This window comes from Oncorhynchus kisutch, linkage group LG1 (assembly GCF_002021735.2).
Source record: "Oncorhynchus kisutch isolate 150728-3 linkage group LG1, Okis_V2, whole genome shotgun sequence".
In the NCBI taxonomy this organism is placed as follows: domain Eukaryota; kingdom Metazoa; phylum Chordata; class Actinopteri; order Salmoniformes; family Salmonidae; genus Oncorhynchus; species Oncorhynchus kisutch.
In genome coordinates this window covers 70,638,204-70,646,900 of record NC_034174.2, presented here as the reverse complement: position 1 = coordinate 70,646,900, position 8,697 = coordinate 70,638,204, and positions in this window count along the sequence as shown.

Genomic DNA, 8,697 nt, shown 5'->3' with positions numbered 1-8,697 from the left:
TCCACAGCGTAGATTGGGGTATCTGTCCATAGGACCACTTTAAGCCGTACACTCCACAGAGCTGGGCTTTATGGAAGAGTGTCCAGAAAAAAAGCCATTGCTTAAAGAAAAAAATAAGCAAATACATTTGGTGCTCGCCAAAAGGCATGTGGGAGAATCCCCAAACATATGGACTAAGGTACTCTGGTCAGATGAGACTAAAATGTAGCTTTTTGGCTGTCTAGGAAAACGCTATGTCTGGCGCAAACCCAACACCTCTCATCACCCAGAGAACACCATCGACACAGTAAAGCATGGTGGTGGCAGCATCATGCTGTGGGGATGTTTTTCATCGACAGGGACTGGGAAACTGGTCAGAATTGAAGGAATGATGGATGGTGCTAAATACAGGGAAATTCTTGAGGGAAACCTGTTTCAGTCTTCCAGAGATTTGAGACTGGGACGGAGGTTCACCTTCCAACAGGACAATGACCCTAAGCCTACTGCTAACGCAACACTCGAGTGGTTTAGGCGGAAACATTTACATGTCTTGGAATGGCCTAATCAAAGCCCAGACCTCAATCCAATTGAGAATCTGGGGTATGACTTAAAGATTGCTGTACACCAGCGGAACCCACCAGCCTTGAAGGAGCTGGAGCAGTTTTGCCTTGAAGAATGGGCAAAAATCCCAGTGACTAGATGTGCCAATCTTATAGAGACATACCCCAAGAGACTTGCAGCTGTAATTGCAGCAAAAGGTGGCTCTACAAGGTATGGACTTTGTATCTTCAAAGTGGTAGGCATGTTGTGTAAATCATATCATACACCCCCCCCCCCCCCCCAAATCTATTTTAAGTTGTAAGGTAACAGTTGTAAGGTAACAAAAGAGGAAAAATTCCAGGGGGGTTGGATACTTTCGCAAGCCACTGAACATACGCTCCGAGTATCAAAGTAACTGCATAGATTTGTTTAGACTCATTGTATTCACATTTGGAATATTTTAATGTGTCTTTAACTATTGCTGCAACATCTATTGTATATCGTAGAGGGTTGAGTAAAAAGTACTTTGTCGTTTTGTATTCAAATGTATGTAAATGATATGAATAAATATGCTTGAACATGTTTCCTGTCTTTGGTTATGGTACATCATAGTGTTATCATGTTTTTCAGCCCTGACAAGTCACAATATAGGTCATATTTTACGTTTGGGTCGTCAATCAGGCAAGATCAGACAGTGTCCCAAACGCCACCCTATTCCCTATGTAGCGCACTACTTTTGAACAGGGCCCACTCCACTGCTCTAGACTACATGTTCAATAGTGGGTTTCTCTGTTGAACTTCCATCAACTGCACTTCTAATCTGGTAGGCTCCAACCATTTGAGGTGTTGTGTGCACAAATTCTTACCTGTTACCCCAAAAAAGTGGCGGGAGAACGCTTTGTTTTTTAAGTCCCAGATTGCCCCTTTAAATCATATCTTTAGGTGAGGTTTTACCTCCTGTAAACATCTTCAGAGAACTTCCTCAAACGTTACATTCAGCCACGCACAGGCCTGTTTTCCACAACCATTTTCAAGCAAAGGTCTGGTGACAGTTCACCGTGAGGTATTGTCACGCAGCCTGGTGCAATGGAGCGCTATGGTAGATCAGATGATGGGAAAGGAAACGGTGCTGCTCCCTGTCTCTCTAACCCCTAGGCTGCTGCTTCCATCTGCACACACAGCCCCTGCAGACGGGCCGGGGAACCCCCGACTGGGGCCGCAATGGAGACGTGCTGTCAAGCGACTGACTGAGTCTCTCAACAGAGAAAAATAGATTTAAAATTAAAACTCAATGTCATGATTTTCAGAATGTGTCGTTTTGAATTGGAGGTGGTCCTAAGGTCAGAGGTGAGAGCAAGGTCATTGGTGATGTGTGTTAAAATATAGAGTGATGGTAGTTTTGTTGCTGGCTGGAGGTAAAGTAATTGATTGTGTTTACACAACGTTATTGTCATTTAAACGGCCTTTTGTCATGGAGAGCAAAGTGTTTACTGTAAAAAATGACGCACACACACACCCACTGTCCAGTCCATACCACAGCTGAAATAACGCTTGCTTCTAGAACACTGCATCTAATTCCTAGCCCTGCCCTCCTCGCTCTCCTCAGCCTCGCCCCTATTGGCTGTTACTGGCCACCAGCCCACCTGCCCCCACCACACTCCCCGGCGCTCCCCTTAATGTGACTGGTCTGTGGAATGATGGATCACTCCTTGTCACTTCCCCCTTCTCGTCCAATCAAGCACCAGCCCGTGGAAATTGATTGTTCTAATTTGCTCTCATTATTATGATGATATTAAGCACAATATACAGACACAGCTCACTGTCAGATCTGTCCAGGGCTGTCATTAGTTACAGAGGCTGCTGGGAAGGCGTCTCAGAGGGGCTTTTTTCAGAGAGCGGTGGTGGAGAGTGAGTGGAGGGAAACAGGGTGGATTTGAAGGAAAGTGTTCTTAATAAGATTTGCTATGCACACACACACTCACACACACACTCACACACACACACACACACACACACACACACACACACACACACACACACACACACACACACACACACACACACACACACACACACACACACACACACACACACACACACACAGGAGAACAGACACACAAGCAAGAACTCACGCAGACATGCACCAGTATGCGAACACACGCACACCCCCTTTCAGAGGTGATGTAGCATCTAATTATGTTCAGTACAGTGCTTCTCCGAAGAGAGAAGAGGATATGATTAAGTCCTATCGTGTCAAGAACAAGGTGTTCACACACTGCCACATCTATAGGAACTGGGAAGTGGCCTAGTCTTCAAATGCAGAATCAGTTTGCATGTCTGTACACTTGCACTTAGGTAAATAGCAGCATACAGTATGTCTCTCTACGTTTACAAGTGGAATAGAGTGATGTAGCTACAGAGCTAAAGCATCATTATCCTATCCACCCCTCCTGCTCACTCCATTCTGACCAGTTGATTGGACATTTGGTCACGTTGCTTCCTCTTAAACCTTTCAATGTACTTTAGACATATAGCTCGTTGTCTATGACATATTAGACCCTCACGCACTTCTACAGATGCACCACTGAGGGTATTCTGTCGGGCTGTATCACCGCCTGGTACGGCAACTGCACCGTCCGCAACCGCAGGGCTCCCCAGAGGGTGGTGCGGTCAGCCCAACGCATCACCGGGGCACACTGCCTACCCTTCAGGACATCTACAGCCCTCAGTGTCACAGGAAGGCCAAGAAGATCATCTAGGACCTCAGCCACCCGAGCCATGGACAGTTCACCCCGCTACCGTCTAGAAGGTGAACAGGTGCATTAAAGCTGGGACCGACACACTGAAAAACAGCTTCTATCTCCAGGCCATTAGACTGTTAAAGTCACCACTATCTTTAGTCACTGTTCTATCCGGCACCACCTGGCACTCTAACCCTGCATCTTAGAGACTGCTGCCCTATGTACAGTGCCTTCGGAAAGTATTCAGACCCCTTGGCTTTTTCCATATTTTGTTACGTTACAGCCCTATTCTAAAAATGGATTAAATAAATAAAAATCCTTGGCAATCTACACACACTACCCCATAATAAAAATGAACAGAAATACCTTATTTACGTAAGTATTCAGACCCTTTGAGCTCAGGTGCATCCTGTTCCGCTGTGCATCCTTGAGATGTTTCTACAATTTGACTGGAGTCCACCTGCGGTAAATTCAATTGATTGGACATGATATGGAAAGGCACGCACCTGTCTATACAAGGTAGAGCTCCGAGACAGGATTGTGTCGAGGCACAGATCTGGGGAAGTTGACCGAAACATGTCTGCAGCAATGAAGGTTCCCAAGAACACAGTGGCCTCCATCAATCTTATATGGAAGAAGTTTGGAACCACCAAGACTCTTCCTAGAGCTGGCCGCCCAGCCAAACTGAGCAATTGCGGGACAAGAGCCTTGGTCAGGGAGGTGACCAAGAACCCGATGGTCACACTGACAGAGCTCTAGAGTTCCTCTGTGGAGATGGGAGAACATTCCAGAAGGACAACCATCTCTGCAGCACTCCACCAATCGGGCCTTTATGGTAGAGTGGCCAGACGAAAGCCACTCGAGAAACAATATTATCTGGTCTGATGAACCCAAGATTGAGCTCTTTGGCCTGAATGCCAAGCGTCACGTCTGGAGGAAACCTGGCACCATCCCTTCGGTGAAGCATGGTAATGGCAGCATCATGCTGTGAGGATGTTTCTCAGCGGCAGGGACTGGGACTAGTCAGGATTGAGGGAAAGATGAACGGAGCAAAGTACAGAGAGATCCTTGATGGAAACCTGCTCCAGAGTGCTCAGGACTTCAGATTGGGGCGAAGATTCACCTTCCAACAGGACAACAGTCCTAATTACACAGCCAAGACAACACAGGATTAGCTTCGGGACAAGTCTCTGAATGTCCTTGAGTGGCCCAGCCAGAGCCTGGACTTAAACCCGATCTAACATCTCTGGAGAGACCTGAAAATAGCTGTGCAGCAACACTCCCTATCCAATCAGAGAGAGGATCTGTAGAGAAGAATGGGAGAAACTCCCCAAATACAGGTGTGCCAAGCTTGTAGCGTCATACCCAAGAAGACCCGAGACCGCAATCGTTGTCAAAGGTGCTTCAACAAAGTACTGAGTAAAGGGTCTGAATACTTTATATTCCAGTTTTTATTTTGTGTAAATTAGCAAGAATTGATAAAGTCCTGTTTTTGCTTTGTCGTTATAGGGTATTATGTGCAGATTGATGAGGGAAAAAAAGATTGGATCAATTTTAGAATATATCTGTAACCTAACAAAATGTGGAAAGGTCAAGGGGTCTGAATACTTTCTGAAGGCATGGTACATAGAGTAATTGAAGACTGGTCACTTGAATAATGTTTACATACTGGTTTACCCACTTTATATGGATATACTGTATTCTAGTCATGGCTCCTCCTATATAACTACTGATGTAGCCACCTCTTCTGATCATACACTGTCCATTCAGTCTATACACACCACTGTACACATTATCTCTACACGTTATATATTTATATTCTCTGATATTCTGATTTTTCTTCATTTCTTAATTGTTCTGGATTATGTGTGTATTTTGTTTATTTATTGCCAGGTATTACTGAGCTGTTGGAGCGAGAAACACAAGCCTTTTCTCTTCACCCGCGATGACATCGGCAAATCTGTGAACGCAACCAATAAACGTTTGGTTTGATTTGATTACCCATATATTATGCATATATCCACCAATTTTCACAGCAGGCCTATGGCGGAATTAACGTGCAGAAGTCATGCCTTTTGCTTCTACAACTGTTCTCGTAATTAACACAGGGGTTGTTCCCACGATGAGCTGGTCAACCTGCTGTTACAACCCAATAATCAGCTTAATAGTCCCTGTGCTACAGTCATCATGCAGCATGGCATCAATGAGACTCGTTCTCCAAAAGACCGCTGAAGAAACCCTGCATGAAAATGTACTGATCCTGCTATTGCTGCTAGTACATTACACCCTCCTGTTGTATCATCCTGCTCTTGTGTGTGTGTTTTCATCTCTATTCCTGTGCTCGTTCTCTGCTCCTATCCCCAGCCACGCTATTACCAACCAGACAGACCCACCAGATTGGCTAGCTGCCAGACCAACACACAGTGTCTAACAAATCGCTTATCTGCTCTATAATTGGATTACAAGAGCGCAGTGCTCCCATTGGTGAGATTAGGCGGTGCCGGGCAACGGGCCGGGTATGGAGTGTTTTGATTCGTCACTCCCTAACGACCCGGGGAAGCCAGCTGTTTGATTGGATAAAAGCGGGATTGCGGCTTGATGCTTATTGGTCCATGACAATGTAATAAGGAAGTCTGCCAAGTGTACTGTCTAGTAGGCTTTTAACTGTCTTTTCTGGTATGCATGTGATTAACGATGCTACCTATTCAAACACGCACACACACACACACACACACACACACACACACACAGACACACACACACACACACACGCACACACACACACACTTCATCCACTGGACTCGTGGAAGCTGAACTATCCACCTGAAGAGAGATTTGGACAGAGGTTTGTGCTAATAAAGCTTGGGTTAAAGGGTAGTTATGAACCAGACATTGTTGCTGGTGCAGAGGTAGTGTTGGAGTGTTTGTTTAGGTAGCATTTGTTTAGATTTGACTATTGTAAAGGAGGTACTGCTGACGATGGTGAACGTTCTAGTCCAAAATAAGTTGTTTGGGGTAGATAAAACTATGTGCTGGAACCTCTGCTTGGTTAGAACTGTATAACGAGACATAGTTCAGTGTATTGCGAGTCACAAGACTTGGAGAGTTCCTGTTTTAGTCTGTGTTAATAGTATCCATGGTATGGCTTTTAATTTCCCTCCATGATAGTTGTCCTGGTGGCCCGACTTCAGCTAATCTGAGCAACTGCATCACAGCTGTATGCAGCACTTGTATTTCAGAAGTGTGTGTGTCTATGCTTTTGAGCGTGCACTCAAGCACCTATAATCTGACCTTCCTCACACTGACCTCCAACCTCTTGACTCCTCTAGACCAATAGAGGGTCCAGCCCTTACGGTCCTTTATCTTAACCAGTCCTACCTCTGGCCAGACCACTGGCTAGTGTGGCGTGACCAGGGGGACCATGCAGGGCCAAGCTGCTGGAAAGCTGGCTGGCAGCTGCTGATGTCCCGTGGAGGAGCACTCTTTCCATCATGGCGCTGACACCTTTACTGTCCCCTGGCTCTGTTCAGGAGGAGGAACAGGAGGACCCCCACCACTATCCACACAGGGGCATACAGAGTTAGGGTTGGTGCACGTGCGCCCATTCACATCCGCTCCCTATTTTGCCCCCTTTTCTCTCTCTCTCTCTCTCTCTCTCTCACACACACACACACACACACACACACACACACACACACACACACACACACACACACACACACACACACACACACACACACACACACACACACACACACACCACCTCAACAACCACCCCCCCTCCCCCAAACCCACACACACACTTTCATTATAGACCAGCACTTTGTAATGTACTCTGCCCTAACCCTGCAGGTGATCTGACCCTCACTGTCCCGTCTCTGAAGGGAGAAGGACAATCCAGTCAGACCAGATGGCACTAGTGTCTGAATAGCCACTACAACAGGCTGGGTTAATGTGTAGCTTTAACCATTGTCTTCCCAGCACACAGTGGGAGGGGCGGTAGATGTAGAGGTAGCAGTGTGAGTGTGTGGGTGTGTTTGTTTAGCAGATGAAGTCAGTGTGTAGCCTTCGAGTAGTTCATAAAAACAAGTTGAAAAACCCACCGGATTACTCAGTGTCTCATTTGGGTGAGAAAAGAATCCGGACAAAGTGCACGTGAGGGGCTTGGGCCCCAATGGTGAGGGGCTTGGGCCCCAATGGTGCGTGGTACCTCTGTGTTTTGGGGATGTGGAGGTGAGGCAACCACTCTGAACATAAACTACTGGGCTTGGATTTATCACTAAACTAATCAACCTAATCAAGTGACATGGTTTAATTGAGTAGAATTGAAATATATAGAGATAGCTATAGCTACACATTAGCTGAGGATGAAACGAATAAACATTTTGAAACAGCAACAAACAACTAAACTATTATCGTTCTCAATCTCCACTTTGAAATGAAAGAGAGAAATCATCAAAGACTTGTCCTTTTCTATCCCAGTAAATGCTCACACCATTCACATTGACTCACAACAAGGCACTTCAACAACCATTCACATTGACTCACAACAAGGCACTTCAACAACCATTCACATTGACTCACAACAAGGTACTTCAACAACCATTCACATTGACTCACAACAAGGTACTTCAACAACCATTCACATTGACTCACAACAAGGTACTTCAACAACCATTCATATTGACTCCAACAAGGCACTTCAACAACCATTCACATTGACTCCAACAAGGCACTTCAACAACCATTCACATTGACTCCAACAAGGCACTTCAACAACCATTCACATTGACTCCAACAAGGCACATCAACAACCATTCACGACTCACAACAAGGCACTTCAACAACCATTCACATTAACTCCAACAAGGCACTTCAACAACCATTCACATTGACTCCAACAAGGCACTTCAACAACCATTCACATTGACTCCAACAAGGCACTTCAACAACCATTCACATTGACTCCAACAAGGCACTTCAACAACCATTCACGACTCACAACAAGGCACTTCAACAACCATTCACATTAACTCCAACAAGGCACTTCAACAACCATTCACATTGACTCCAACAAGGCACTTCAACAACCATTCACATTGACTCCAACAAGGCACTTCAACAACCATTCACATTGACTCCAACAAGGCACTTCAACAACCACTCACATTGACTCCAACAAGGCACTTCAACAACCATTCACATTGACTCCAACAAGGCACTTCAACAACCATTCACATTGACTCCAACAAGGCACTTCAACAACCATTCACATTGACTCCAACAAGGCACTTCAACAACCATTCACATTGACTCCAACAAGGCACTTCAACAACCATTCACGACTCACAACAAGGCACTTCAACAACAAACACCCATAATGGCCAAAAACAATCTCTTTATCCCCCCCCCTTCCCCCCTTTCCCACACACCATCC